The sequence below is a fragment of the Siphateles boraxobius genome, unplaced genomic scaffold, assembly GCF_051911475.1.
Source record: "Siphateles boraxobius isolate OS27281-9 unplaced genomic scaffold, OSU_SipBor_1 311, whole genome shotgun sequence".
Taxonomy (NCBI): Eukaryota; Metazoa; Chordata; class Actinopteri; order Cypriniformes; family Leuciscidae; genus Siphateles; species Siphateles boraxobius.
The window spans coordinates 46231-68327 of record NW_027508933.1 but is presented as its reverse complement, the minus strand read 5'-3'; the positions used below and the strand labels follow the sequence as shown (position 1 = coordinate 68327).

The window sequence follows — 22097 nt, the reverse complement described above, 5'->3', positions numbered from 1 at the left end:
GGCTATTTAAAAGGTTAGACCATTAGTGAAGAAAACTAAGAACAACTTTTGAAAAAACTCAAGCTCTTTCATGCTTTCTGAAGAATCTCAGAGACTTTTTAAGGCTTTTTGAAGAAGCTCAGGGACTCTTTTTTTTTTTCTTAAAAATTTTTACAACACCTAGTATTCCCATGCGGCCTCCCATCCAAGTACTAACCAGGCCTTATTTAAAAGCTTAGACCATTAGTGAAGAAGACTAAGAAGAACTTTTGAAAAAACTCAAACTCTTTCATGCTTTCTGAAGAATCTCAGAGACTTTTTAAGGCTTTTTGAAGCTCAGGCACTCTTTTTTTTTTTTTTTTTTTTTTTAAAAGCTTACAGCACCTGGTATTCCCAGGCGGTCTCCCATCCAAGTACTAACCAGTCCCGACCCTGCTTAGCTTCCGAGATCAGACGAGATCGGGCGTGCCCAAGGTGGTATGGCCGTAAGCGAATACTGCTGCCAAAATTGGGCTATTTAAAAGGTTAGACCATTAGTGAAGAAAACTAAGAACAACTTTTGAAAAAACTCAAACTCTTTCATGCTTTCTGAAGAATCTCAGAGACTTTTTAAGGCTTTTTGAAGCTCAGGCACTCTTTTTTTTTTTTTTAAAAGCTTACAGCACCTGGTATTCCCAGGCGGTCTCCCATCCAAGTACTAACCAGGCCCGACCCTGCTTAGCTTCCGAGATCAGACGAGATCGGGCGTGCCCAAGGTGGTATGGCCGTAAGCTAAAACTGCTGCCAAAATTGGGCTATTTAAAAGGTTAGACCATTAGTGAAGAAAACTAAGAACAACTTTTGAAAAAACTCAAGCTCTTTCATGCTTTCTGAAGAATCTCAGAGACTTTTTAAGGCTTTTTGAAGAAGCTCAGGGACTCTTTTTTTTTTTTCTTAAAAAAGCTTACAACACCTAGTATTCCCATGCGGCCTCCCATCCAAGTACTAACCAGGCCTTATTTAAAAGCTTAGACCATTAGTGAAGAAGACTAAGAAGAACTTTTGAAAAAACTCAAACTCTTTCATGCTTTCTGAAGAATCTCAGAGACTTTTTAAGGCTTTTTGAAGCTCAGGCACTCTTTTTTTTTTTTTTTTTTTTTTTAAAAGCTTACAGCACCTGGTATTCCCAGGCGGTCTCCCATCCAAGTACTAACCAGGCCCGACCCTGCTTAGCTTCCGAGATCAGACGAGATCGGGCGTGCCCAAGGTGGTATGGCCGTAAGCTAAAACTGCTGCCAAAATTGGGCTATTTAAAAGGTTAGACCATTAGTGAAGAAAACTAAGAACAACTTTTGAAAAAACTCAAGCTCTTTCATGCTTTCTGAAGAATCTCAGAGACTTTTTAAGGCTTTTTGAAGAAGCTCAGGGACTCTTTTTTTTTTTCTTAAAAATTTTTACAACACCTAGTATTCCCATGCGGCCTCCCATCCAAGTACTAACCAGGCCTTATTTAAAAGCTTAGACCATTAGTGAAGAAGACTAAGAAGAACTTTTGAAAAAACTCAAACTCTTTCATGCTTTCTGAAGAATCTCAGAGACTTTTTAAGGCTTTTTGAAGCTCAGGCACTCTTTTTTTTTTTTTTTTTTTTTTTAAAAGCTTACAGCACCTGGTATTCCCAGGCGGTCTCCCATCCAAGTACTAACCAGTCCCGACCCTGCTTAGCTTCCGAGATCAGACGAGATCGGGCGTGCCCAAGGTGGTATGGCCGTAAGCGAATACTGCTGCCAAAATTGGGCTATTTAAAAGGTTAGACCATTAGTGAAGAAAACTAAGAACAACTTTTGAAAAAACTCAAACTCTTTCATGCTTTCTGAAGAATCTCAGAGACTTTTTAAGGCTTTTTGAAGCTCAGGCACTCTTTTTTTTTTTTTTAAAAGCTTACAGCACCTGGTATTCCCAGGCGGTCTCCCATCCAAGTACTAACCAGGCCCGACCCTGCTTAGCTTCCGAGATCAGACGAGATCGGGCGTGCCCAAGGTGGTATGGCCGTAAGCTAAAACTGCTGCCAAAATTGGGCTATTTAAAAGGTTAGACCATTAGTGAAGAAAACTAAGAACAACTTTTGAAAAAACTCAAGCTCTTTCATGCTTTCTGAAGAATCTCAGAGACTTTTTAAGGCTTTTTGAAGAAGCTCAGGGACTCTTTTTTTTTTTTCTTAAAAAAGCTTACAACACCTAGTATTCCCATGCGGCCTCCCATCCAAGTACTAACCAGGCCTTATTTAAAAGCTTAGACCATTAGTGAAGAAGACTAAGAAGAACTTTTGAAAAAACTCAAACTCTTTCATGCTTTCTGAAGAATCTCAGAGACTTTTTAAGGCTTTTTGAAGCTCAGGCACTCTTTTTTTTTTTTTTTTTTTTTTTAAAAGCTTACAGCACCTGGTATTCCCAGGCGGTCTCCCATCCAAGTACTAACCAGGCCCGACCCTGCTTAGCTTCCGAGATCAGACGAGATCGGGCATGCCCAAGGTGGTATGGCCGTAAGCTAAAACTGCTGCCAAAATTGGGCTATTTAAAAGGTTAGACCATTAGTGAAGAAAACTAAGAACAACTTTTGAAAAAACTCAAGCTCTTTCATGCTTTCTGAAGAATCTCAGAGACTTTTTAAGGCTTTTTGAAGAAGCTCAGGGACTCTTTTTTTTTTTTCTTAAAAAAGCTTACAACACCTAGTATTCCCATGCGGCCTCCCATCCAAGTACTAACCAGGCCTTATTTAAAAGCTTAGACCATTAGTGAAGAAGACTAAGAAGAACTTTTGAAAAAACTCAAACTCTTTCATGCTTTCTGAAGAATCTCAGAGACTTTTTAAGGCTTTTTGAAGCTCAGGCACTCTTTTTTTTTTTTTTTTTTTTTTAAAAGCTTACAGCACCTGGTATTCCCAGGCGGTCTCCCATCCAAGTACTAACCAGGCCCGACCCTGCTTAGCTTCCGAGATCAGACGAGATCGGGCGTGCCCAAGGTGGTATGGCCGTAAGCTAAAACTGCTGCCAAAATTGGGCTATTTAAAAGGTTAGACCATTAGTGAAGAAAACTAAGAACAACTTTTGAAAAAACTCAAGCTCTTTCATGCTTTCTGAAGAATCTCAGAGACTTTTTAAGGCTTTTTGAAGAAGCTCAGGGACTCTTTTTTTTTTTTCTTAAAAAAGCTTACAACACCTAGTATTCCCATGCGGCCTCCCATCCAAGTACTAACCAGGCCTTATTTAAAAGCTTAGACCATTAGTGAAGAAGACTAAGAAGAACTTTTGAAAAAACTCAAACTCTTTCATGCTTTCTGAAGAATCTCAGAGACTTTTTAAGGCTTTTTGAAGCTCAGGCACTCTTTTTTTTTTTTTTTTTTTTTTTAAAAGCTTACAGCACCTGGTATTCCCAGGCGGTCTCCCATCCAAGTACTAACCAGGCCCGACCCTGCTTAGCTTCCGAGATCAGACGAGATCGGGCGTGCCCAAGGTGGTATGGCCGTAAGCGAATACTGCTGCCAAAATTGGGCTATTTAAAAGGTTAGACCATTAGTGAAGAAAACTAAGAACAACTTTTGAAAAAACTCAAGCTCTTTCATGCTTTCTGAAGAATCTCAGAGACTTTTTAAGGCTTTTTGAAGAAGCTCAGGGACTCTTTTTTTTTTTTCTTAAAAAAGCTTACAACACCTAGTATTCCCATGCGGCCTCCCATCCAAGTACTAACCAGGCCTTATTTAAAAGCTTAGACCATTAGTGAAGAAGACTAAGAAGAACTTTTGAAAAAACTCAAACTCTTTCATGCTTTCTGAAGAATCTCAGAGACTTTTTAAGGCTTTTTGAAGCTCAGGCACTCTTTTTTTTTTTTTTTTTTTTTTAAAAGCTTACAGCACCTGGTATTCCCAGGCGGTCTCCCATCCAAGTACTAACCAGGCCCGACCCTGCTTAGCTTCCGAGATCAGACGAGATCGGGCGTGCCCAAGGTGGTATGGCCGTAAGCGAATACTGCTGCCAAAATTGGGCTATTTAAAAGGTTAGACCATTAGTGAAGAAAACTAAGAACAACTTTTGAAAAAACTCAAACTCTTTCATGCTTTCTGAAGAATCTCAGAGACTTTTTAAGGCTTTTTGAAGCTCAGGCACTCTTTTTTTTTTTTTTAAAAGCTTACAGCACCTGGTATTCCCAGGCGGTCTCCCATCCAAGTACTAACCAGGCCCGACCCTGCTTAGCTTCCGAGATCAGACGAGATCGGGCGTGCCCAAGGTGGTATGGCCGTAAGCTAAAACTGCTGCCAAAATTGGGCTATTTAAAAGGTTAGACCATTAGTGAAGAAAACTAAGAACAACTTTTGAAAAAACTCAAGCTCTTTCATGCTTTCTGAAGAATCTCAGAGACTTTTTAAGGCTTTTTGAAGAAGCTCAGGGACTCTTTTTTTTTTTTCTTAAAAAAGCTTACAACACCTAGTATTCCCATGCGGCCTCCCATCCAAGTACTAACCAGGCCTTATTTAAAAGCTTAGACCATTAGTGAAGAAGACTAAGAAGAACTTTTGAAAAAACTCAAACTCTTTCATGCTTTCTGAAGAATCTCAGAGACTTTTTAAGGCTTTTTGAAGCTCAGGCACTCTTTTTTTTTTTTTTTTTTTTTTAAAAGCTTACAGCACCTGGTATTCCCAGGCGGTCTCCCATCCAAGTACTAACCAGGCCCGACCCTGCTTAGCTTCCGAGATCAGACGAGATCGGGCGTGCCCAAGGTGGTATGGCCGTAAGCTAAAACTGCTGCCAAAATTGGGCTATTTAAAAGGTTAGACCATTAGTGAAGAAAACTAAGAACAACTTTTGAAAAAACTCAAGCTCTTTCATGCTTTCTGAAGAATCTCAGAGACTTTTTAAGGCTTTTTGAAGAAGCTCAGGGACTCTTTTTTTTTTTTCTTAAAAAAGCTTACAACACCTAGTATTCCCATGCGGCCTCCCATCCAAGTACTAACCAGGCCTTATTTAAAAGCTTAGACCATTAGTGAAGAAGACTAAGAAGAACTTTTGAAAAAACTCAAACTCTTTCATGCTTTCTGAAGAATCTCAGAGACTTTTTAAGGCTTTTTGAAGCTCAGGCACTCTTTTTTTTTTTTTTTTTTTTTTTAAAAGCTTACAGCACCTGGTATTCCCAGGCGGTCTCCCATCCAAGTACTAACCAGGCCCGACCCTGCTTAGCTTCCGAGATCAGACGAGATCGGGCGTGCCCAAGGTGGTATGGCCGTAAGCTAAAACTGCTGCCAAAATTGGGCTATTTAAAAGGTTAGACCATTAGTGAAGAAAACTAAGAACAACTTTTGAAAAAACTCAAGCTCTTTCATGCTTTCTGAAGAATCTCAGAGACTTTTTAAGGCTTTTTGAAGAAGCTCAGGGACTCTTTTTTTTTTTTCTTAAAAAAGCTTACAACACCTAGTATTCCCATGCGGCCTCCCATCCAAGTACTAACCAGGCCTTATTTAAAAGCTTAGACCATTAGTGAAGAAGACTAAGAAGAACTTTTGAAAAAACTCAAACTCTTTCATGCTTTCTGAAGAATCTCAGAGACTTTTTAAGGCTTTTTGAAGCTCAGGCACTCTTTTTTTTTTTTTTTTTTTTTTAAAAGCTTACAGCACCTGGTATTCCCAGGCGGTCTCCCATCCAAGTACTAACCAGGCCCGACCCTGCTTAGCTTCCGAGATCAGACGAGATCGGGCGTGCCCAAGGTGGTATGGCCGTAAGCTAAAACTGCTGCCAAAATTGGGCTATTTAAAAGGTTAGACCATTAGTGAAGAAAACTAAGAACAACTTTTGAAAAAACTCAAGCTCTTTCATGCTTTCTGAAGAATCTCAGAGACTTTTTAAGGCTTTTTGAAGAAGCTCAGGGACTCTTTTTTTTTTTTCTTAAAAAAGCTTACAACACCTAGTATTCCCATGCGGCCTCCCATCCAAGTACTAACCAGGCCTTATTTAAAAGCTTAGACCATTAGTGAAGAAGACTAAGAAGAACTTTTGAAAAAACTCAAACTCTTTCATGCTTTCTGAAGAATCTCAGAGACTTTTTAAGGCTTTTTGAAGCTCAGGCACTCTTTTTTTTTTTTTTTTTTTTTTAAAAGCTTACAGCACCTGGTATTCCCAGGCGGTCTCCCATCCAAGTACTAACCAGGCCCGACCCTGCTTAGCTTCCGAGATCAGACGAGATCGGGCGTGCCCAAGGTGGTATGGCCGTAAGCGAATACTGCTGCCAAAATTGGGCTATTTAAAAGGTTAGACCATTAGTGAAGAAAACTAAGAACAACTTTTGAAAAAACTCAAACTCTTTCATGCTTTCTGAAGAATCTCAGAGACTTTTTAAGGCTTTTTGAAGCTCAGGCACTCTTTTTTTTTTTTTTTTTTTTTTAAAAGCTTACAGCACCTGGTATTCCCAGGCGGTCTCCCATCCAAGTACTAACCAGGCCCGACCCTGCTTAGCTTCCGAGATCAGACGAGATCGGGCGTGCCCAAGGTGGTATGGCCGTAAGCTAAAACTGCTGCCAAAATTGGGCTATTTAAAAGGTTAGACCATTAGTGAAGAAAACTAAGAACAACTTTTGAAAAAACTCAAGCTCTTTCATGCTTTCTGAAGAATCTCAGAGACTTTTTAAGGCTTTTTGAAGAAGCTCAGGGACTCTTTTTTTTTTTTCTTAAAAAAGCTTACAACACCTAGTATTCCCATGCGGCCTCCCATCCAAGTACTAACCAGGCCTTATTTAAAAGCTTAGACCATTAGTGAAGAAGACTAAGAAGAACTTTTGAAAAAACTCAAACTCTTTCATGCTTTCTGAAGAATCTCAGAGACTTTTTAAGGCTTTTTGAAGCTCAGGCACTCTTTTTTTTTTTTTTTTTTTTTTAAAAGCTTACAGCACCTGGTATTCCCAGGCGGTCTCCCATCCAAGTACTAACCAGGCCCGACCCTGCTTAGCTTCCGAGATCAGACGAGATCGGGCGTGCCCAAGGTGGTATGGCCGTAAGCTAAAACTGCTGCCAAAATTGGGCTATTTAAAAGGTTAGACCATTAGTGAAGAAAACTAAGAACAACTTTTGAAAAAACTCAAGCTCTTTCATGCTTTCTGAAGAATCTCAGAGACTTTTTAAGGCTTTTTGAAGAAGCTCAGGGACTCTTTTTTTTTTTTCTTAAAAAAGCTTACAACACCTAGTATTCCCATGCGGCCTCCCATCCAAGTACTAACCAGGCCTTATTTAAAAGCTTAGACCATTAGTGAAGAAGACTAAGAAGAACTTTTGAAAAAACTCAAACTCTTTCATGCTTTCTGAAGAATCTCAGAGACTTTTTAAGGCTTTTTGAAGCTCAGGCACTCTTTTTTTTTTTTTTTTTTTTTTAAAAGCTTACAGCACCTGGTATTCCCAGGCGGTCTCCCATCCAAGTACTAACCAGGCCCGACCCTGCTTAGCTTCCGAGATCAGACGAGATCGGGCGTGCCCAAGGTGGTATGGCCGTAAGCTAAAACTGCTGCCAAAATTGGGCTATTTAAAAGGTTAGACCATTAGTGAAGAAAACTAAGAACAACTTTTGAAAAAACTCAAGCTCTTTCATGCTTTCTGAAGAATCTCAGAGACTTTTTAAGGCTTTTTGAAGAAGCTCAGGGACTCTTTTTTTTTTTTCTTAAAAAAGCTTACAACACCTAGTATTCCCATGCGGCCTCCCATCCAAGTACTAACCAGGCCTTATTTAAAAGCTTAGACCATTAGTGAAGAAGACTAAGAAGAACTTTTGAAAAAACTCAAACTCTTTCATGCTTTCTGAAGAATCTCAGAGACTTTTTAAGGCTTTTTGAAGCTCAGGCACTCTTTTTTTTTTTTTTTTTTTTTTTAAAAGCTTACAGCACCTGGTATTCCCAGGCGGTCTCCCATCCAAGTACTAACCAGGCCCGACCCTGCTTAGCTTCCGAGATCAGACGAGATCGGGCGTGCCCAAGGTGGTATGGCCGTAAGCGAATACTGCTGCCAAAATTGGGCTATTTAAAAGGTTAGACCATTAGTGAAGAAAACTAAGAACAACTTTTGAAAAAACTCAAACTCTTTCATGCTTTCTGAAGAATCTCAGAGACTTTTTAAGGCTTTTTGAAGCTCAGGCACTCTTTTTTTTTTTTTTTTTTTTTTTAAAAGCTTACAGCACCTGGTATTCCCAGGCGGTCTCCCATCCAAGTACTAACCAGGCCCGACCCTGCTTAGCTTCCGAGATCAGACGAGATCGGGCGTGCCCAAGGTGGTATGGCCGTAAGCTAAAACTGCTGCCAAAATTGGGCTATTTAAAAGGTTAGACCATTAGTGAAGAAAACTAAGAACAACTTTTGAAAAAACTCAAGCTCTTTCATGCTTTCTGAAGAATCTCAGAGACTTTTTAAGGCTTTTTGAAGAAGCTCAGGGACTCTTTTTTTTTTTTCTTAAAAAAGCTTACAACACCTAGTATTCCCATGCGGCCTCCCATCCAAGTACTAACCAGGCCTTATTTAAAAGCTTAGACCATTAGTGAAGAAGACTAAGAAGAACTTTTGAAAAAACTCAAACTCTTTCATGCTTTCTGAAGAATCTCAGAGACTTTTTAAGGCTTTTTGAAGCTCAGGCACTCTTTTTTTTTTTTTTTTTTTTTTAAAAGCTTACAGCACCTGGTATTCCCAGGCGGTCTCCCATCCAAGTACTAACCAGGCCCGACCCTGCTTAGCTTCCGAGATCAGACGAGATCGGGCGTGCCCAAGGTGGTATGGCCGTAAGCTAAAACTGCTGCCAAAATTGGGCTATTTAAAAGGTTAGACCATTAGTGAAGAAAACTAAGAACAACTTTTGAAAAAACTCAAGCTCTTTCATGCTTTCTGAAGAATCTCAGAGACTTTTTAAGGCTTTTTGAAGAAGCTCAGGGACTCTTTTTTTTTTTTCTTAAAAAAGCTTACAACACCTAGTATTCCCATGCGGCCTCCCATCCAAGTACTAACCAGGCCTTATTTAAAAGCTTAGACCATTAGTGAAGAAGACTAAGAAGAACTTTTGAAAAAACTCAAACTCTTTCATGCTTTCTGAAGAATCTCAGAGACTTTTTAAGGCTTTTTGAAGCTCAGGCACTCTTTTTTTTTTTTTTTTTTTTTTTAAAAGCTTACAGCACCTGGTATTCCCAGGCGGTCTCCCATCCAAGTACTAACCAGGCCCGACCCTGCTTAGCTTCCGAGATCAGACGAGATCGGGCGTGCCCAAGGTGGTATGGCCGTAAGCGAATACTGCTGCCAAAATTGGGCTATTTAAAAGGTTAGACCATTAGTGAAGAAAACTAAGAACAACTTTTGAAAAAACTCAAACTCTTTCATGCTTTCTGAAGAATCTCAGAGACTTTTTAAGGCTTTTTGAAGCTCAGGCACTCTTTTTTTTTTTTTTAAAAGCTTACAGCACCTGGTATTCCCAGGCGGTCTCCCATCCAAGTACTAACCAGGCCCGACCCTGCTTAGCTTCCGAGATCAGACGAGATCGGGCGTGCCCAAGGTGGTATGGCCGTAAGCTAAAACTGCTGCCAAAATTGGGCTATTTAAAAGGTTAGACCATTAGTGAAGAAAACTAAGAACAACTTTTGAAAAAACTCAAGCTCTTTCATGCTTTCTGAAGAATCTCAGAGACTTTTTAAGGCTTTTTGAAGAAGCTCAGGGACTCTTTTTTTTTTTTCTTAAAAAAGCTTACAACACCTAGCGGCCTCCCATCCAAGTACTAACCAGGCCTTATTTAAAAGCTTAGACCATTAGTGAAGAAGACTAAGAAGAACTTTTGAAAAAACTCAAACTCTTTCATGCTTTCTGAAGAATCTCAGAGACTTTTTAAGGCTTTTTGAAGCTCAGGCACTCTTTTTTTTTTTTTTTTTTTTTTAAAAGCTTACAGCACCTGGTATTCCCAGGCGGTCTCCCATCCAAGTACTAACCAGGCCCGACCCTGCTTAGCTTCCGAGATCAGACGAGATCGGGCGTGCCCAAGGTGGTATGGCCGTAAGCTAAAACTGCTGCCAAAATTGGGCTATTTAAAAGGTTAGACCATTAGTGAAGAAAACTAAGAACAACTTTTGAAAAAACTCAAGCTCTTTCATGCTTTCTGAAGAATCTCAGAGACTTTTTAAGGCTTTTTGAAGAAGCTCAGGGACTCTTTTTTTTTTTCTTAAAAATTTTTACAACACCTAGTATTCCCATGCGGCCTCCCATCCAAGTACTAACCAGGCCTTATTTAAAAGCTTAGACCATTAGTGAAGAAGACTAAGAAGAACTTTTGAAAAAACTCAAACTCTTTCATGCTTTCTGAAGAATCTCAGAGACTTTTTAAGGCTTTTTGAAGCTCAGGCACTCTTTTTTTTTTTTTTTTTTTTTTTAAAAGCTTACAGCACCTGGTATTCCCAGGCGGTCTCCCATCCAAGTACTAACCAGTCCCGACCCTGCTTAGCTTCCGAGATCAGACGAGATCGGGCGTGCCCAAGGTGGTATGGCCGTAAGCGAATACTGCTGCCAAAATTGGGCTATTTAAAAGGTTAGACCATTAGTGAAGAAAACTAAGAACAACTTTTGAAAAAACTCAAACTCTTTCATGCTTTCTGAAGAATCTCAGAGACTTTTTAAGGCTTTTTGAAGCTCAGGCACTCTTTTTTTTTTTTTTAAAAGCTTACAGCACCTGGTATTCCCAGGCGGTCTCCCATCCAAGTACTAACCAGGCCCGACCCTGCTTAGCTTCCGAGATCAGACGAGATCGGGCGTGCCCAAGGTGGTATGGCCGTAAGCTAAAACTGCTGCCAAAATTGGGCTATTTAAAAGGTTAGACCATTAGTGAAGAAAACTAAGAACAACTTTTGAAAAAACTCAAGCTCTTTCATGCTTTCTGAAGAATCTCAGAGACTTTTTAAGGCTTTTTGAAGAAGCTCAGGGACTCTTTTTTTTTTTTCTTAAAAAAGCTTACAACACCTAGTATTCCCATGCGGCCTCCCATCCAAGTACTAACCAGGCCTTATTTAAAAGCTTAGACCATTAGTGAAGAAGACTAAGAAGAACTTTTGAAAAAACTCAAACTCTTTCATGCTTTCTGAAGAATCTCAGAGACTTTTTAAGGCTTTTTGAAGCTCAGGCACTCTTTTTTTTTTTTTTTTTTTTTTTAAAAGCTTACAGCACCTGGTATTCCCAGGCGGTCTCCCATCCAAGTACTAACCAGGCCCGACCCTGCTTAGCTTCCGAGATCAGACGAGATCGGGCGTGCCCAAGGTGGTATGGCCGTAAGCTAAAACTGCTGCCAAAATTGGGCTATTTAAAAGGTTAGACCATTAGTGAAGAAAACTAAGAACAACTTTTGAAAAAACTCAAGCTCTTTCATGCTTTCTGAAGAATCTCAGAGACTTTTTAAGGCTTTTTGAAGAAGCTCAGGGACTCTTTTTTTTTTTCTTAAAAATTTTTACAACACCTAGTATTCCCATGCGGCCTCCCATCCAAGTACTAACCAGGCCTTATTTAAAAGCTTAGACCATTAGTGAAGAAGACTAAGAAGAACTTTTGAAAAAACTCAAACTCTTTCATGCTTTCTGAAGAATCTCAGAGACTTTTTAAGGCTTTTTGAAGCTCAGGCACTCTTTTTTTTTTTTTTTTTTTTTTAAAAGCTTACAGCACCTGGTATTCCCAGGCGGTCTCCCATCCAAGTACTAACCAGGCCCGACCCTGCTTAGCTTCCGAGATCAGACGAGATCGGGCGTGCCCAAGGTGGTATGGCCGTAAGCTAAAACTGCTGCCAAAATTGGGCTATTTAAAAGGTTAGACCATTAGTGAAGAAAACTAAGAACAACTTTTGAAAAAACTCAAGCTCTTTCATGCTTTCTGAAGAATCTCAGAGACTTTTTAAGGCTTTTTGAAGAAGCTCAGGGACTCTTTTTTTTTTTTCTTAAAAAAGCTTACAACACCTAGTATTCCCATGCGGCCTCCCATCCAAGTACTAACCAGGCCTTATTTAAAAGCTTAGACCATTAGTGAAGAAGACTAAGAAGAACTTTTGAAAAAACTCAAACTCTTTCATGCTTTCTGAAGAATCTCAGAGACTTTTTAAGGCTTTTTGAAGCTCAGGCACTCTTTTTTTTTTTTTTTTTTTTTTTAAAAGCTTACAGCACCTGGTATTCCCAGGCGGTCTCCCATCCAAGTACTAACCAGGCCCGACCCTGCTTAGCTTCCGAGATCAGACGAGATCGGGCGTGCCCAAGGTGGTATGGCCGTAAGCGAATACTGCTGCCAAAATTGGGCTATTTAAAAGGTTAGACCATTAGTGAAGAAAACTAAGAACAACTTTTGAAAAAACTCAAACTCTTTCATGCTTTCTGAAGAATCTCAGAGACTTTTTAAGGCTTTTTGAAGCTCAGGCACTCTTTTTTTTTTTTTTTTTTTTTTTAAAAGCTTACAGCACCTGGTATTCCCAGGCGGTCTCCCATCCAAGTACTAACCAGGCCCGACCCTGCTTAGCTTCCGAGATCAGACGAGATCGGGCGTGCCCAAGGTGGTATGGCCGTAAGCTAAAACTGCTGCCAAAATTGGGCTATTTAAAAGGTTAGACCATTAGTGAAGAAAACTAAGAACAACTTTTGAAAAAACTCAAGCTCTTTCATGCTTTCTGAAGAATCTCAGAGACTTTTTAAGGCTTTTTGAAGAAGCTCAGGGACTCTTTTTTTTTTTTCTTAAAAAAGCTTACAACACCTAGTATTCCCATGCGGCCTCCCATCCAAGTACTAACCAGGCCTTATTTAAAAGCTTAGACCATTAGTGAAGAAGACTAAGAAGAACTTTTGAAAAAACTCAAACTCTTTCATGCTTTCTGAAGAATCTCAGAGACTTTTTAAGGCTTTTTGAAGCTCAGGCACTCTTTTTTTTTTTTTTTTTTTTTTAAAAGCTTACAGCACCTGGTATTCCCAGGCGGTCTCCCATCCAAGTACTAACCAGGCCCGACCCTGCTTAGCTTCCGAGATCAGACGAGATCGGGCGTGCCCAAGGTGGTATGGCCGTAAGCTAAAACTGCTGCCAAAATTGGGCTATTTAAAAGGTTAGACCATTAGTGAAGAAAACTAAGAACAACTTTTGAAAAAACTCAAGCTCTTTCATGCTTTCTGAAGAATCTCAGAGACTTTTTAAGGCTTTTTGAAGAAGCTCAGGGACTCTTTTTTTTTTTTCTTAAAAAAGCTTACAACACCTAGTATTCCCATGCGGCCTCCCATCCAAGTACTAACCAGGCCTTATTTAAAAGCTTAGACCATTAGTGAAGAAGACTAAGAAGAACTTTTGAAAAAACTCAAACTCTTTCATGCTTTCTGAAGAATCTCAGAGACTTTTTAAGGCTTTTTGAAGCTCAGGGACTCTTTTTTTTTTTTTTAAAAGCTTACAGCACCTGGTATTCCCAGGCGGTCTCCCATCCAAGTACTAACCAGGCCCGACCCTGCTTAGCTTCCGAGATCAGACGAGATCGGGCGTGCCCAAGGTGGTATGGCCGTAAGCGAATACTGCTGCCAAAATTGGGCTATTTAAAAGGTTAGACCATTAGTGAAGAAAACTAAGAACAACTTTTGAAAAAACTCAAGCTCTTTCATGCTTTCTGAAGAATCTCAGAGACTTTTTAAGGCTTTTTGAAGAAGCTCAGGGACTCTTTTTTTTTTTTCTTAAAAAAGCTTACAACACCTAGTATTCCCATGCGGCCTCCCATCCAAGTACTAACCAGGCCTTATTTAAAAGCTTAGACCATTAGTGAAGAAGACTAAGAAGAACTTTTGAAAAAACTCAAACTCTTTCATGCTTTCTGAAGAATCTCAGAGACTTTTTAAGGCTTTTTGAAGCTCAGGCACTCTTTTTTTTTTTTTTTTTTTTTTTAAAAGCTTACAGCACCTGGTATTCCCAGGCGGTCTCCCATCCAAGTACTAACCAGGCCCGACCCTGCTTAGCTTCCGAGATCAGACGAGATCGGGCGTGCCCAAGGTGGTATGGCCGTAAGCGAATACTGCTGCCAAAATTGGGCTATTTAAAAGGTTAGACCATTAGTGAAGAAAACTAAGAACAACTTTTGAAAAAACTCAAACTCTTTCATGCTTTCTGAAGAATCTCAGAGACTTTTTAAGGCTTTTTGAAGCTCAGGCACTCTTTTTTTTTTTTTTAAAAGCTTACAGCACCTGGTATTCCCAGGCGGTCTCCCATCCAAGTACTAACCAGGCCCGACCCTGCTTAGCTTCCGAGATCAGACGAGATCGGGCGTGCCCAAGGTGGTATGGCCGTAAGCTAAAACTGCTGCCAAAATTGGGCTATTTAAAAGGTTAGACCATTAGTGAAGAAAACTAAGAACAACTTTTGAAAAAACTCAAGCTCTTTCATGCTTTCTGAAGAATCTCAGAGACTTTTTAAGGCTTTTTGAAGAAGCTCAGGGACTCTTTTTTTTTTTTCTTAAAAAAGCTTACAACACCTAGTATTCCCATGCGGCCTCCCATCCAAGTACTAACCAGGCCTTATTTAAAAGCTTAGACCATTAGTGAAGAAGACTAAGAAGAACTTTTGAAAAAACTCAAACTCTTTCATGCTTTCTGAAGAATCTCAGAGACTTTTTAAGGCTTTTTGAAGCTCAGGCACTCTTTTTTTTTTTTTTTTTTTTTTAAAAGCTTACAGCACCTGGTATTCCCAGGCGGTCTCCCATCCAAGTACTAACCAGGCCCGACCCTGCTTAGCTTCCGAGATCAGACGAGATCGGGCGTGCCCAAGGTGGTATGGCCGTAAGCTAAAACTGCTGCCAAAATTGGGCTATTTAAAAGGTTAGACCATTAGTGAAGAAAACTAAGAACAACTTTTGAAAAAACTCAAGCTCTTTCATGCTTTCTGAAGAATCTCAGAGACTTTTTAAGGCTTTTTGAAGAAGCTCAGGGACTCTTTTTTTTTTTTCTTAAAAAAGCTTACAACACCTAGTATTCCCATGCGGCCTCCCATCCAAGTACTAACCAGGCCTTATTTAAAAGCTTAGACCATTAGTGAAGAAGACTAAGAAGAACTTTTGAAAAAACTCAAACTCTTTCATGCTTTCTGAAGAATCTCAGAGACTTTTTAAGGCTTTTTGAAGCTCAGGCACTCTTTTTTTTTTTTTTTTTTTTTTTAAAAGCTTACAGCACCTGGTATTCCCAGGCGGTCTCCCATCCAAGTACTAACCAGGCCCGACCCTGCTTAGCTTCCGAGATCAGACGAGATCGGGCGTGCCCAAGGTGGTATGGCCGTAAGCTAAAACTGCTGCCAAAATTGGGCTATTTAAAAGGTTAGACCATTAGTGAAGAAAACTAAGAACAACTTTTGAAAAAACTCAAGCTCTTTCATGCTTTCTGAAGAATCTCAGAGACTTTTTAAGGCTTTTTGAAGAAGCTCAGGGACTCTTTTTTTTTTTTCTTAAAAAAGCTTACAACACCTAGTATTCCCATGCGGCCTCCCATCCAAGTACTAACCAGGCCTTATTTAAAAGCTTAGACCATTAGTGAAGAAGACTAAGAAGAACTTTTGAAAAAACTCAAACTCTTTCATGCTTTCTGAAGAATCTCAGAGACTTTTTAAGGCTTTTTGAAGCTCAGGCACTCTTTTTTTTTTTTTTTTTTTTTTAAAAGCTTACAGCACCTGGTATTCCCAGGCGGTCTCCCATCCAAGTACTAACCAGGCCCGACCCTGCTTAGCTTCCGAGATCAGACGAGATCGGGCGTGCCCAAGGTGGTATGGCCGTAAGCTAAAACTGCTGCCAAAATTGGGCTATTTAAAAGGTTAGACCATTAGTGAAGAAAACTAAGAACAACTTTTGAAAAAACTCAAGCTCTTTCATGCTTTCTGAAGAATCTCAGAGACTTTTTAAGGCTTTTTGAAGAAGCTCAGGGACTCTTTTTTTTTTTTCTTAAAAAAGCTTACAACACCTAGTATTCCCATGCGGCCTCCCATCCAAGTACTAACCAGGCCTTATTTAAAAGCTTAGACCATTAGTGAAGAAGACTAAGAAGAACTTTTGAAAAAACTCAAACTCTTTCATGCTTTCTGAAGAATCTCAGAGACTTTTTAAGGCTTTTTGAAGCTCAGGCACTCTTTTTTTTTTTTTTTTTTTTTTTAAAAGCTTACAGCACCTGGTATTCCCAGGCGGTCTCCCATCCAAGTACTAACCAGGCCCGACCCTGCTTAGCTTCCGAGATCAGACGAGATCGGGCGTGCCCAAGGTGGTATGGCCGTAAGCGAATACTGCTGCCAAAATTGGGCTATTTAAAAGGTTAGACCATTAGTGAAGAAAACTAAGAACAACTTTTGAAAAAACTCAAACTCTTTCATGCTTTCTGAAGAATCTCAGAGACTTTTTAAGGCTTTTTGAAGCTCAGGCACTCTTTTTTTTTTTTTTTTTTTTTTTAAAAGCTTACAGCACCTGGTATTCCCAGGCGGTCTCCCATCCAAGTACTAACCAGGCCCGACCCTGCTTAGCTTCCGAGATCAGACGAGATCGGGCGTGCCCAAGGTGGTATGGCCGTAAGCTAAAACTGCTGCCAAAATTGGGCTATTTAAAAGGTTAGACCATTAGTGAAGAAAACTAAGAACAACTTTTGAAAAAACTCAAGCTCTTTCATGCTTTCTGAAGAATCTCAGAGACTTTTTAAGGCTTTTTGAAGAAGCTCAGGGACTCTTTTTTTTTTTTCTTAAAAAAGCTTACAACACCTAGTATTCCCATGCGGCCTCCCATCCAAGTACTAACCAGGCCTTATTTAAAAGCTTAGACCATTAGTGAAGAAGACTAAGAAGAACTTTTGAAAAAACTCAAACTCTTTCATGCTTTCTGAAGAATCTCAGAGACTTTTTAAGGCTTTTTGAAGCTCAGGCACTCTTTTTTTTTTTTTTTTTTTTTTAAAAGCTTACAGCACCTGGTATTCCCAGGCGGTCTCCCATCCAAGTACTAACCAGGCCCGACCCTGCTTAGCTTCCGAGATCAGACGAGATCGGGCGTGCCCAAGGTGGTATGGCCGTAAGCTAAAACTGCTGCCAAAATTGGGCTATTTAAAAGGTTAGACCATTAGTGAAGAAAACTAAGAACAACTTTTGAAAAAACTCAAGCTCTTTCATGCTTTCTGAAGAATCTCAGAGACTTTTTAAGGCTTTTTGAAGAAGCTCAGGGACTCTTTTTTTTTTTTCTTAAAAAAGCTTACAACACCTAGTATTCCCATGCGGCCTCCCATCCAAGTACTAACCAGGCCTTATTTAAAAGCTTAGACCATTAGTGAAGAAGACTAAGAAGAACTTTTGAAAAAACTCAAACTCTTTCATGCTTTCTGAAGAATCTCAGAGACTTTTTAAGGCTTTTTGAAGCTCAGGCACTCTTTTTTTTTTTTTTTTTTTTTTAAAAGCTTACAGCACCTGGTATTCCCAGGCGGTCTCCCATCCAAGTACTAACCAGGCCCGACCCTGCTTAGCTTCCGAGATCAGACGAGATCGGGCGTGCCCAAGGTGGTATGGCCGTAAGCTAAAACTGCTGCCAAAATTGGGCTATTTAAAAGGTTAGACCATTAGTGAAGAAAACTAAGAACAACTTTTGAAAAAACTCAAGCTCTTTCATGCTTTCTGAAGAATCTCAGAGACTTTTTAAGGCTTTTTGAAGAAGCTCAGGGACTCTTTTTTTTTTTTCTTAAAAAAGCTTACAACACCTAGTATTCCCATGCGGCCTCCCATCCAAGTACTAACCAGGCCTTATTTAAAAGCTTAGACCATTAGTGAAGAAGACTAAGAAGAACTTTTGAAAAAACTCAAACTCTTTCATGCTTTCTGAAGAATCTCAGAGACTTTTTAAGGCTTTTTGAAGCTCAGGCACTCTTTTTTTTTTTTTTTTTTTTTTAAAAGCTTACAGCACCTGGTATTCCCAGGCGGTCTCCCATCCAAGTACTAACCAGGCCCGACCCTGCTTAGCTTCCGAGATCAGACGAGATCGGGCGTGCCCAAGGTGGTATGGCCGTAAGCGAATACTGCTGCCAAAATTGGGCTATTTAAAAGGTTAGACCATTAGTGAAGAAAACTAAGAACAACTTTTGAAAAAACTCAAACTCTTTCATGCTTTCTGAAGAATCTCAGAGACTTTTTAAGGCTTTTTGAAGCTCAGGCACTCTTTTTTTTTTTTTTTTTTTTTTTAAAAGCTTACAGCACCTGGTATTCCCAGGCGGTCTCCCATCCAAGTACTAACCAGGCCCGACCCTGCTTAGCTTCCGAGATCAGACGAGATCGGGCGTGCCCAAGGTGGTATGGCCGTAAGCTAAAACTGCTGCCAAAATTGGGCTATTTAAAAGGTTAGACCATTAGTGAAGAAAACTAAGAACAACTTTTGAAAAAACTCAAGCTCTTTCATGCTTTCTGAAGAATCTCAGAGACTTTTTAAGGCTTTTTGAAGAAGCTCAGGGACTCTTTTTTTTTTTTCTTAAAAAAGCTTACAACACCTAGTATTCCCATGCGGCCTCCCATCCAAGTACTAACCAGGCCTTATTTAAAAGCTTAGACCATTAGTGAAGAAGACTAAGAAGAACTTTTGAAAAAACTCAAACTCTTTCATGCTTTCTGAAGAATCTCAGAGACTTTTTAAGGCTTTTTGAAGCTCAGGCACTCTTTTTTTTTTTTTTTTTTTTTTAAAAGCTTACAGCACCTGGTATTCCCAGGCGGTCTCCCATCCAAGTACTAACCAGGCCCGACCCTGCTTAGCTTCCGAGATCAGACGAGATCGGGCGTGCCCAAGGTGGTATGGCCGTAAGCTAAAACTGCTGCCAAAATTGGGCTATTTAAAAGGTTAGACCATTAGTGAAGAAAACTAAGAACAACTTTTGAAAAAACTCAAGCTCTTTCATGCTTTCTGAAGAATCTCAGAGACTTTTTAAGGCTTTTTGAAGAAGCTCAGGGACTCTTTTTTTTTTTTCTTAAAAAAGCTTACAACACCTAGTATTCCCATGCGGCCTCCCATCCAAGTACTAACCAGGCCTTATTTAAAAGCTTAGACCATTAGTGAAGAAGACTAAGAAGAACTTTTGAAAAAACTCAAACTCTTTCATGCTTTCTGAAGAATCTCAGAGACTTTTTAAGGCTTTTTGAAGCTCAGGCACTCTTTTTTTTTTTTTTTTTTTTTTTAAAAGCTTACAGCACCTGGTATTCCCAGGCGGTCTCCCATCCAAGTACTAACCAGGCCCGACCCTGCTTAGCTTCCGAGATCAGACGAGATCGGGCGTGCCCAAGGTGGTATGGCCGTAAGCGAATACTGCTGCCAAAATTGGGCTATTTAAAAGGTTAGACCATTAGTGAAGAAAACTAAGAACAACTTTTGAAAAAACTCAAACTCTTTCATGCTTTCTGAAGAATCTCAGAGACTTTTTAAGGCTTTTTGAAGCTCAGGCACTCTTTTTTTTTTTTTTAAAAGCTTACAGCACCTGGTATTCCCAGGCGGTCTCCCATCCAAGTACTAACCAGGCCCGACCCTGCTTAGCTTCCGAGATCAGACGAGATCGGGCGTGCCCAAGGTGGTATGGCCGTAAGCTAAAACTGCTGCCAAAATTGGGCTATTTAAAAGGTTAGACCATTAGTGAAGAAAACTAAGAACAACTTTTGAAAAAACTCAAGCTCTTTCATGCTTTCTGAAGAATCTCAGAGACTTTTTAAGGCTTTTTGAAGAAGCTCAGGGACTCTTTTTTTTTTTTCTTAAAAAAGCTTACAACACCTAGCGGCCTCCCATCCAAGTACTAACCAGGCCTTATTTAAAAGCTTAGACCATTAGTGAAGAAGACTAAGAAGAACTTTTGAAAAAACTCAAACTCTTTCATGCTTTCTGAAGAATCTCAGAGACTTTTTAAGGCTTTTTGAAGCTCAGGCACTCTTTTTTTTTTTTTTTTTTTTTTAAAAGCTTACAGCACCTGGTATTCCCAGGCGGTCTCCCATCCAAGTACTAACCAGGCCCGACCCTGCTTAGCTTCCGAGATCAGACGAGATCGGGCGTGCCCAAGGTGGTATGGCCGTAAGCTAAAACTGCTGCCAAAATTGGGCTATTTAAAAGGTTAGACCATTAGTGAAGAAAACTAAGAACAACTTTTGAAAAAACTCAAGCTCTTTCATGCTTTCTGAAGAATCTCAGAGACTTTTTAAGGCTTTTTGAAGAAGCTCAGGGACTCTTTTTTTTTTTCTTAAAAATTTTTACAACACCTAGTATTCCCATGCGGCCTCCCATCCAAGTACTAACCAGGCCTTATTTAAAAGCTTAGACCATTAGTGAAGAAGACTAAGAAGAACTTTTGAAAAAACTCAAACTCTTTCATGCTTTCTGAAGAATCTCAGAGACTTTTTAAGGCTTTTTGAAGCTCAGGCACTCTTTTTTTTTTTTTTTTTTTTTTTAAAAGCTTACAGCACCTGGTATTCCCAGGCGGTCTCCCATCCAAGTACTAACCAGTCCCGACCCTGCTTAGCTTCCGAGATCAGACGAGATCGGGCGTGCCCAAGGTGGTATGGCCGTAAGCGAATACTGCTGCCAAAATTGGGCTATTTAAAAGGTTAGACCATTAGTGAAGAAAACTAAGAACAACTTTTGAAAAAACTCAAACTCTTTCATGCTTTCTGAAGAATCTCAGAGACTTTTTAAGGCTTTTTGAAGCTCAGGCACTCTTTTTTTTTTTTTTAAAAGCTTACAGCACCTGGTATTCCCAGGCGGTCTCCCATCCAAGTACTAACCAGGCCCGACCCTGCTTAGCTTCCGAGATCAGACGAGATCGGGCGTGCCCAAGGTGGTATGGCCGTAAGCTAAAACTGCTGCCAAAATTGGGCTATTTAAAAGGTTAGACCATTAGTGAAGAAAACTAAGAACAACTTTTGAAAAAACTCAAGCTCTTTCATGCTTTCTGAAGAATCTCAGAGACTTTTTAAGGCTTTTTGAAGAAGCTCAGGGACTCTTTTTTTTTTTTCTTAAAAAAGCTTACAACACCTAGTATTCCCATGCGGCCTCCCATCCAAGTACTAACCAGGCCTTATTTAAAAGCTTAGACCATTAGTGAAGAAGACTAAGAAGAACTTTTGAAAAAACTCAAACTCTTTCATGCTTTCTGAAGAATCTCAGAGACTTTTTAAGGCTTTTTGAAGCTCAGGCACTCTTTTTTTTTTTTTTTTTTTTTTTAAAAGCTTACAGCACCTGGTATTCCCAGGCGGTCTCCCATCCAAGTACTAACCAGGCCCGACCCTGCTTAGCTTCCGAGATCAGACGAGATCGGGCGTGCCCAAGGTGGTATGGCCGTAAGCTAAAACTGCTGCCAAAATTGGGCTATTTAAAAGGTTAGACCATTAGTGAAGAAAACTAAGAACAACTTTTGAAAAAACTCAAGCTCTTTCATGCTTTCTGAAGAATCTCAGAGACTTTTTAAGGCTTTTTGAAGAAGCTCAGGGACTCTTTTTTTTTTTCTTAAAAATTTTTACAACACCTAGTATTCCCATGCGGCCTCCCATCCAAGTACTAACCAGGCCTTATTTAAAAGCTTAGACCATTAGTGAAGAAGACTAAGAAGAACTTTTGAAAAAACTCAAACTCTTTCATGCTTTCTGAAGAATCTCAGAGACTTTTTAAGGCTTTTTGAAGCTCAGGCACTCTTTTTTTTTTTTTTTTTTTTTTAAAAGCTTACAGCACCTGGTATTCCCAGGCGGTCTCCCATCCAAGTACTAACCAGGCCCGACCCTGCTTAGCTTCCGAGATCAGACGAGATCGGGCGTGCCCAAGGTGGTATGGCCGTAAGCTAAAACTGCTGCCAAAATTGGGCTATTTAAAAGGTTAGACCATTAGTGAAGAAAACTAAGAACAACTTTTGAAAAAACTCAAGCTCTTTCATGCTTTCTGAAGAATCTCAGAGACTTTTTAAGGCTTTTTGAAGAAGCTCAGGGACTCTTTTTTTTTTTTCTTAAAAAAGCTTACAACACCTAGTATTCCCATGCGGCCTCCCATCCAAGTACTAACCAGGCCTTATTTAAAAGCTTAGACCATTAGTGAAGAAGACTAAGAAGAACTTTTGAAAAAACTCAAACTCTTTCATGCTTTCTGAAGAAT

The 22097-nt window shown here is 39.8% G+C and overlaps 50 non-coding genes across 50 annotated transcripts; all 50 read right to left on the bottom strand.

The window, feature by feature from the left end:
• Positions 1-351: 351 nt before the first annotated feature.
• On the bottom strand, positions 352-470 carry LOC143697342 (5S ribosomal RNA). Its single transcript, XR_013186373.1, has one exon. It is a non-coding gene; the product is annotated as a 5S ribosomal RNA (ribosomal RNA).
• Positions 471-632: 162 nt separating this feature from the next.
• On the bottom strand, positions 633-751 carry LOC143697283 (5S ribosomal RNA). Its single transcript, XR_013186315.1, has one exon. It is a non-coding gene; the product is annotated as a 5S ribosomal RNA (ribosomal RNA).
• Positions 752-1123: 372 nt separating this feature from the next.
• On the bottom strand, positions 1124-1242 carry LOC143697282 (5S ribosomal RNA). The gene has a single exon (XR_013186314.1). It is a non-coding gene; the product is annotated as a 5S ribosomal RNA (ribosomal RNA).
• Positions 1243-1613: 371 nt separating this feature from the next.
• Positions 1614-1732, bottom strand: LOC143697341 (5S ribosomal RNA). The gene has a single exon (XR_013186372.1). It is a non-coding gene; the product is annotated as a 5S ribosomal RNA (ribosomal RNA).
• A 162-nt stretch (positions 1733-1894) lies between these two features.
• Positions 1895-2013, bottom strand: LOC143697280 (5S ribosomal RNA). Its single transcript, XR_013186312.1, has one exon. It is a non-coding gene; the product is annotated as a 5S ribosomal RNA (ribosomal RNA).
• Positions 2014-2385: 372 nt separating this feature from the next.
• LOC143697332 (5S ribosomal RNA) lies at positions 2386-2504 on the bottom strand. The gene has a single exon (XR_013186363.1). It is a non-coding gene; the product is annotated as a 5S ribosomal RNA (ribosomal RNA).
• A 371-nt stretch (positions 2505-2875) lies between these two features.
• Positions 2876-2994, bottom strand: LOC143697279 (5S ribosomal RNA). The gene has a single exon (XR_013186311.1). It is a non-coding gene; the product is annotated as a 5S ribosomal RNA (ribosomal RNA).
• Positions 2995-3366: 372 nt separating this feature from the next.
• Positions 3367-3485, bottom strand: LOC143697278 (5S ribosomal RNA). The gene has a single exon (XR_013186310.1). It is a non-coding gene; the product is annotated as a 5S ribosomal RNA (ribosomal RNA).
• A 371-nt stretch (positions 3486-3856) lies between these two features.
• LOC143697277 (5S ribosomal RNA) lies at positions 3857-3975 on the bottom strand. Its single transcript, XR_013186309.1, has one exon. It is a non-coding gene; the product is annotated as a 5S ribosomal RNA (ribosomal RNA).
• Positions 3976-4137: 162 nt separating this feature from the next.
• LOC143697276 (5S ribosomal RNA) lies at positions 4138-4256 on the bottom strand. Its single transcript, XR_013186308.1, has one exon. It is a non-coding gene; the product is annotated as a 5S ribosomal RNA (ribosomal RNA).
• A 371-nt stretch (positions 4257-4627) lies between these two features.
• On the bottom strand, positions 4628-4746 carry LOC143697275 (5S ribosomal RNA). Its single transcript, XR_013186307.1, has one exon. It is a non-coding gene; the product is annotated as a 5S ribosomal RNA (ribosomal RNA).
• A 372-nt stretch (positions 4747-5118) lies between these two features.
• On the bottom strand, positions 5119-5237 carry LOC143697274 (5S ribosomal RNA). The gene has a single exon (XR_013186306.1). It is a non-coding gene; the product is annotated as a 5S ribosomal RNA (ribosomal RNA).
• A 371-nt stretch (positions 5238-5608) lies between these two features.
• Positions 5609-5727, bottom strand: LOC143697273 (5S ribosomal RNA). The gene has a single exon (XR_013186305.1). It is a non-coding gene; the product is annotated as a 5S ribosomal RNA (ribosomal RNA).
• Positions 5728-6098: 371 nt separating this feature from the next.
• On the bottom strand, positions 6099-6217 carry LOC143697272 (5S ribosomal RNA). Its single transcript, XR_013186304.1, has one exon. It is a non-coding gene; the product is annotated as a 5S ribosomal RNA (ribosomal RNA).
• Positions 6218-6387: 170 nt separating this feature from the next.
• Positions 6388-6506, bottom strand: LOC143697271 (5S ribosomal RNA). Its single transcript, XR_013186303.1, has one exon. It is a non-coding gene; the product is annotated as a 5S ribosomal RNA (ribosomal RNA).
• Positions 6507-6877: 371 nt separating this feature from the next.
• LOC143697269 (5S ribosomal RNA) lies at positions 6878-6996 on the bottom strand. The gene has a single exon (XR_013186301.1). It is a non-coding gene; the product is annotated as a 5S ribosomal RNA (ribosomal RNA).
• Positions 6997-7367: 371 nt separating this feature from the next.
• LOC143697268 (5S ribosomal RNA) lies at positions 7368-7486 on the bottom strand. Its single transcript, XR_013186300.1, has one exon. It is a non-coding gene; the product is annotated as a 5S ribosomal RNA (ribosomal RNA).
• Positions 7487-7858: 372 nt separating this feature from the next.
• Positions 7859-7977, bottom strand: LOC143697267 (5S ribosomal RNA). Its single transcript, XR_013186299.1, has one exon. It is a non-coding gene; the product is annotated as a 5S ribosomal RNA (ribosomal RNA).
• A 171-nt stretch (positions 7978-8148) lies between these two features.
• On the bottom strand, positions 8149-8267 carry LOC143697266 (5S ribosomal RNA). Its single transcript, XR_013186298.1, has one exon. It is a non-coding gene; the product is annotated as a 5S ribosomal RNA (ribosomal RNA).
• A 371-nt stretch (positions 8268-8638) lies between these two features.
• Positions 8639-8757, bottom strand: LOC143697265 (5S ribosomal RNA). The gene has a single exon (XR_013186297.1). It is a non-coding gene; the product is annotated as a 5S ribosomal RNA (ribosomal RNA).
• A 372-nt stretch (positions 8758-9129) lies between these two features.
• Positions 9130-9248, bottom strand: LOC143697264 (5S ribosomal RNA). The gene has a single exon (XR_013186296.1). It is a non-coding gene; the product is annotated as a 5S ribosomal RNA (ribosomal RNA).
• Positions 9249-9410: 162 nt separating this feature from the next.
• On the bottom strand, positions 9411-9529 carry LOC143697263 (5S ribosomal RNA). Its single transcript, XR_013186295.1, has one exon. It is a non-coding gene; the product is annotated as a 5S ribosomal RNA (ribosomal RNA).
• Positions 9530-9890: 361 nt separating this feature from the next.
• Positions 9891-10009, bottom strand: LOC143697262 (5S ribosomal RNA). Its single transcript, XR_013186294.1, has one exon. It is a non-coding gene; the product is annotated as a 5S ribosomal RNA (ribosomal RNA).
• Positions 10010-10380: 371 nt separating this feature from the next.
• On the bottom strand, positions 10381-10499 carry LOC143697340 (5S ribosomal RNA). The gene has a single exon (XR_013186371.1). It is a non-coding gene; the product is annotated as a 5S ribosomal RNA (ribosomal RNA).
• A 162-nt stretch (positions 10500-10661) lies between these two features.
• LOC143697261 (5S ribosomal RNA) lies at positions 10662-10780 on the bottom strand. Its single transcript, XR_013186293.1, has one exon. It is a non-coding gene; the product is annotated as a 5S ribosomal RNA (ribosomal RNA).
• Positions 10781-11152: 372 nt separating this feature from the next.
• Positions 11153-11271, bottom strand: LOC143697260 (5S ribosomal RNA). Its single transcript, XR_013186292.1, has one exon. It is a non-coding gene; the product is annotated as a 5S ribosomal RNA (ribosomal RNA).
• Positions 11272-11641: 370 nt separating this feature from the next.
• Positions 11642-11760, bottom strand: LOC143697258 (5S ribosomal RNA). The gene has a single exon (XR_013186290.1). It is a non-coding gene; the product is annotated as a 5S ribosomal RNA (ribosomal RNA).
• A 372-nt stretch (positions 11761-12132) lies between these two features.
• LOC143697257 (5S ribosomal RNA) lies at positions 12133-12251 on the bottom strand. The gene has a single exon (XR_013186289.1). It is a non-coding gene; the product is annotated as a 5S ribosomal RNA (ribosomal RNA).
• A 171-nt stretch (positions 12252-12422) lies between these two features.
• Positions 12423-12541, bottom strand: LOC143697256 (5S ribosomal RNA). Its single transcript, XR_013186288.1, has one exon. It is a non-coding gene; the product is annotated as a 5S ribosomal RNA (ribosomal RNA).
• Positions 12542-12912: 371 nt separating this feature from the next.
• Positions 12913-13031, bottom strand: LOC143697255 (5S ribosomal RNA). Its single transcript, XR_013186287.1, has one exon. It is a non-coding gene; the product is annotated as a 5S ribosomal RNA (ribosomal RNA).
• A 363-nt stretch (positions 13032-13394) lies between these two features.
• Positions 13395-13513, bottom strand: LOC143697254 (5S ribosomal RNA). The gene has a single exon (XR_013186286.1). It is a non-coding gene; the product is annotated as a 5S ribosomal RNA (ribosomal RNA).
• Positions 13514-13885: 372 nt separating this feature from the next.
• Positions 13886-14004, bottom strand: LOC143697253 (5S ribosomal RNA). Its single transcript, XR_013186285.1, has one exon. It is a non-coding gene; the product is annotated as a 5S ribosomal RNA (ribosomal RNA).
• Positions 14005-14166: 162 nt separating this feature from the next.
• On the bottom strand, positions 14167-14285 carry LOC143697252 (5S ribosomal RNA). The gene has a single exon (XR_013186284.1). It is a non-coding gene; the product is annotated as a 5S ribosomal RNA (ribosomal RNA).
• A 371-nt stretch (positions 14286-14656) lies between these two features.
• On the bottom strand, positions 14657-14775 carry LOC143697251 (5S ribosomal RNA). Its single transcript, XR_013186283.1, has one exon. It is a non-coding gene; the product is annotated as a 5S ribosomal RNA (ribosomal RNA).
• Positions 14776-15147: 372 nt separating this feature from the next.
• LOC143697250 (5S ribosomal RNA) lies at positions 15148-15266 on the bottom strand. The gene has a single exon (XR_013186282.1). It is a non-coding gene; the product is annotated as a 5S ribosomal RNA (ribosomal RNA).
• A 371-nt stretch (positions 15267-15637) lies between these two features.
• Positions 15638-15756, bottom strand: LOC143697249 (5S ribosomal RNA). Its single transcript, XR_013186281.1, has one exon. It is a non-coding gene; the product is annotated as a 5S ribosomal RNA (ribosomal RNA).
• Positions 15757-16128: 372 nt separating this feature from the next.
• Positions 16129-16247, bottom strand: LOC143697247 (5S ribosomal RNA). The gene has a single exon (XR_013186279.1). It is a non-coding gene; the product is annotated as a 5S ribosomal RNA (ribosomal RNA).
• Positions 16248-16418: 171 nt separating this feature from the next.
• Positions 16419-16537, bottom strand: LOC143697246 (5S ribosomal RNA). Its single transcript, XR_013186278.1, has one exon. It is a non-coding gene; the product is annotated as a 5S ribosomal RNA (ribosomal RNA).
• Positions 16538-16908: 371 nt separating this feature from the next.
• On the bottom strand, positions 16909-17027 carry LOC143697245 (5S ribosomal RNA). Its single transcript, XR_013186277.1, has one exon. It is a non-coding gene; the product is annotated as a 5S ribosomal RNA (ribosomal RNA).
• Positions 17028-17398: 371 nt separating this feature from the next.
• Positions 17399-17517, bottom strand: LOC143697244 (5S ribosomal RNA). Its single transcript, XR_013186276.1, has one exon. It is a non-coding gene; the product is annotated as a 5S ribosomal RNA (ribosomal RNA).
• Positions 17518-17888: 371 nt separating this feature from the next.
• On the bottom strand, positions 17889-18007 carry LOC143697243 (5S ribosomal RNA). The gene has a single exon (XR_013186275.1). It is a non-coding gene; the product is annotated as a 5S ribosomal RNA (ribosomal RNA).
• Positions 18008-18178: 171 nt separating this feature from the next.
• Positions 18179-18297, bottom strand: LOC143697242 (5S ribosomal RNA). The gene has a single exon (XR_013186274.1). It is a non-coding gene; the product is annotated as a 5S ribosomal RNA (ribosomal RNA).
• A 371-nt stretch (positions 18298-18668) lies between these two features.
• On the bottom strand, positions 18669-18787 carry LOC143697241 (5S ribosomal RNA). Its single transcript, XR_013186273.1, has one exon. It is a non-coding gene; the product is annotated as a 5S ribosomal RNA (ribosomal RNA).
• Positions 18788-19159: 372 nt separating this feature from the next.
• LOC143697240 (5S ribosomal RNA) lies at positions 19160-19278 on the bottom strand. The gene has a single exon (XR_013186272.1). It is a non-coding gene; the product is annotated as a 5S ribosomal RNA (ribosomal RNA).
• Positions 19279-19440: 162 nt separating this feature from the next.
• On the bottom strand, positions 19441-19559 carry LOC143697239 (5S ribosomal RNA). Its single transcript, XR_013186271.1, has one exon. It is a non-coding gene; the product is annotated as a 5S ribosomal RNA (ribosomal RNA).
• Positions 19560-19920: 361 nt separating this feature from the next.
• Positions 19921-20039, bottom strand: LOC143697238 (5S ribosomal RNA). Its single transcript, XR_013186270.1, has one exon. It is a non-coding gene; the product is annotated as a 5S ribosomal RNA (ribosomal RNA).
• A 371-nt stretch (positions 20040-20410) lies between these two features.
• LOC143697339 (5S ribosomal RNA) lies at positions 20411-20529 on the bottom strand. Its single transcript, XR_013186370.1, has one exon. It is a non-coding gene; the product is annotated as a 5S ribosomal RNA (ribosomal RNA).
• A 162-nt stretch (positions 20530-20691) lies between these two features.
• On the bottom strand, positions 20692-20810 carry LOC143697236 (5S ribosomal RNA). The gene has a single exon (XR_013186268.1). It is a non-coding gene; the product is annotated as a 5S ribosomal RNA (ribosomal RNA).
• A 372-nt stretch (positions 20811-21182) lies between these two features.
• LOC143697235 (5S ribosomal RNA) lies at positions 21183-21301 on the bottom strand. The gene has a single exon (XR_013186267.1). It is a non-coding gene; the product is annotated as a 5S ribosomal RNA (ribosomal RNA).
• A 370-nt stretch (positions 21302-21671) lies between these two features.
• Positions 21672-21790, bottom strand: LOC143697234 (5S ribosomal RNA). The gene has a single exon (XR_013186266.1). It is a non-coding gene; the product is annotated as a 5S ribosomal RNA (ribosomal RNA).
• Between the last annotated feature and the right edge of the window lie 307 nt (positions 21791-22097).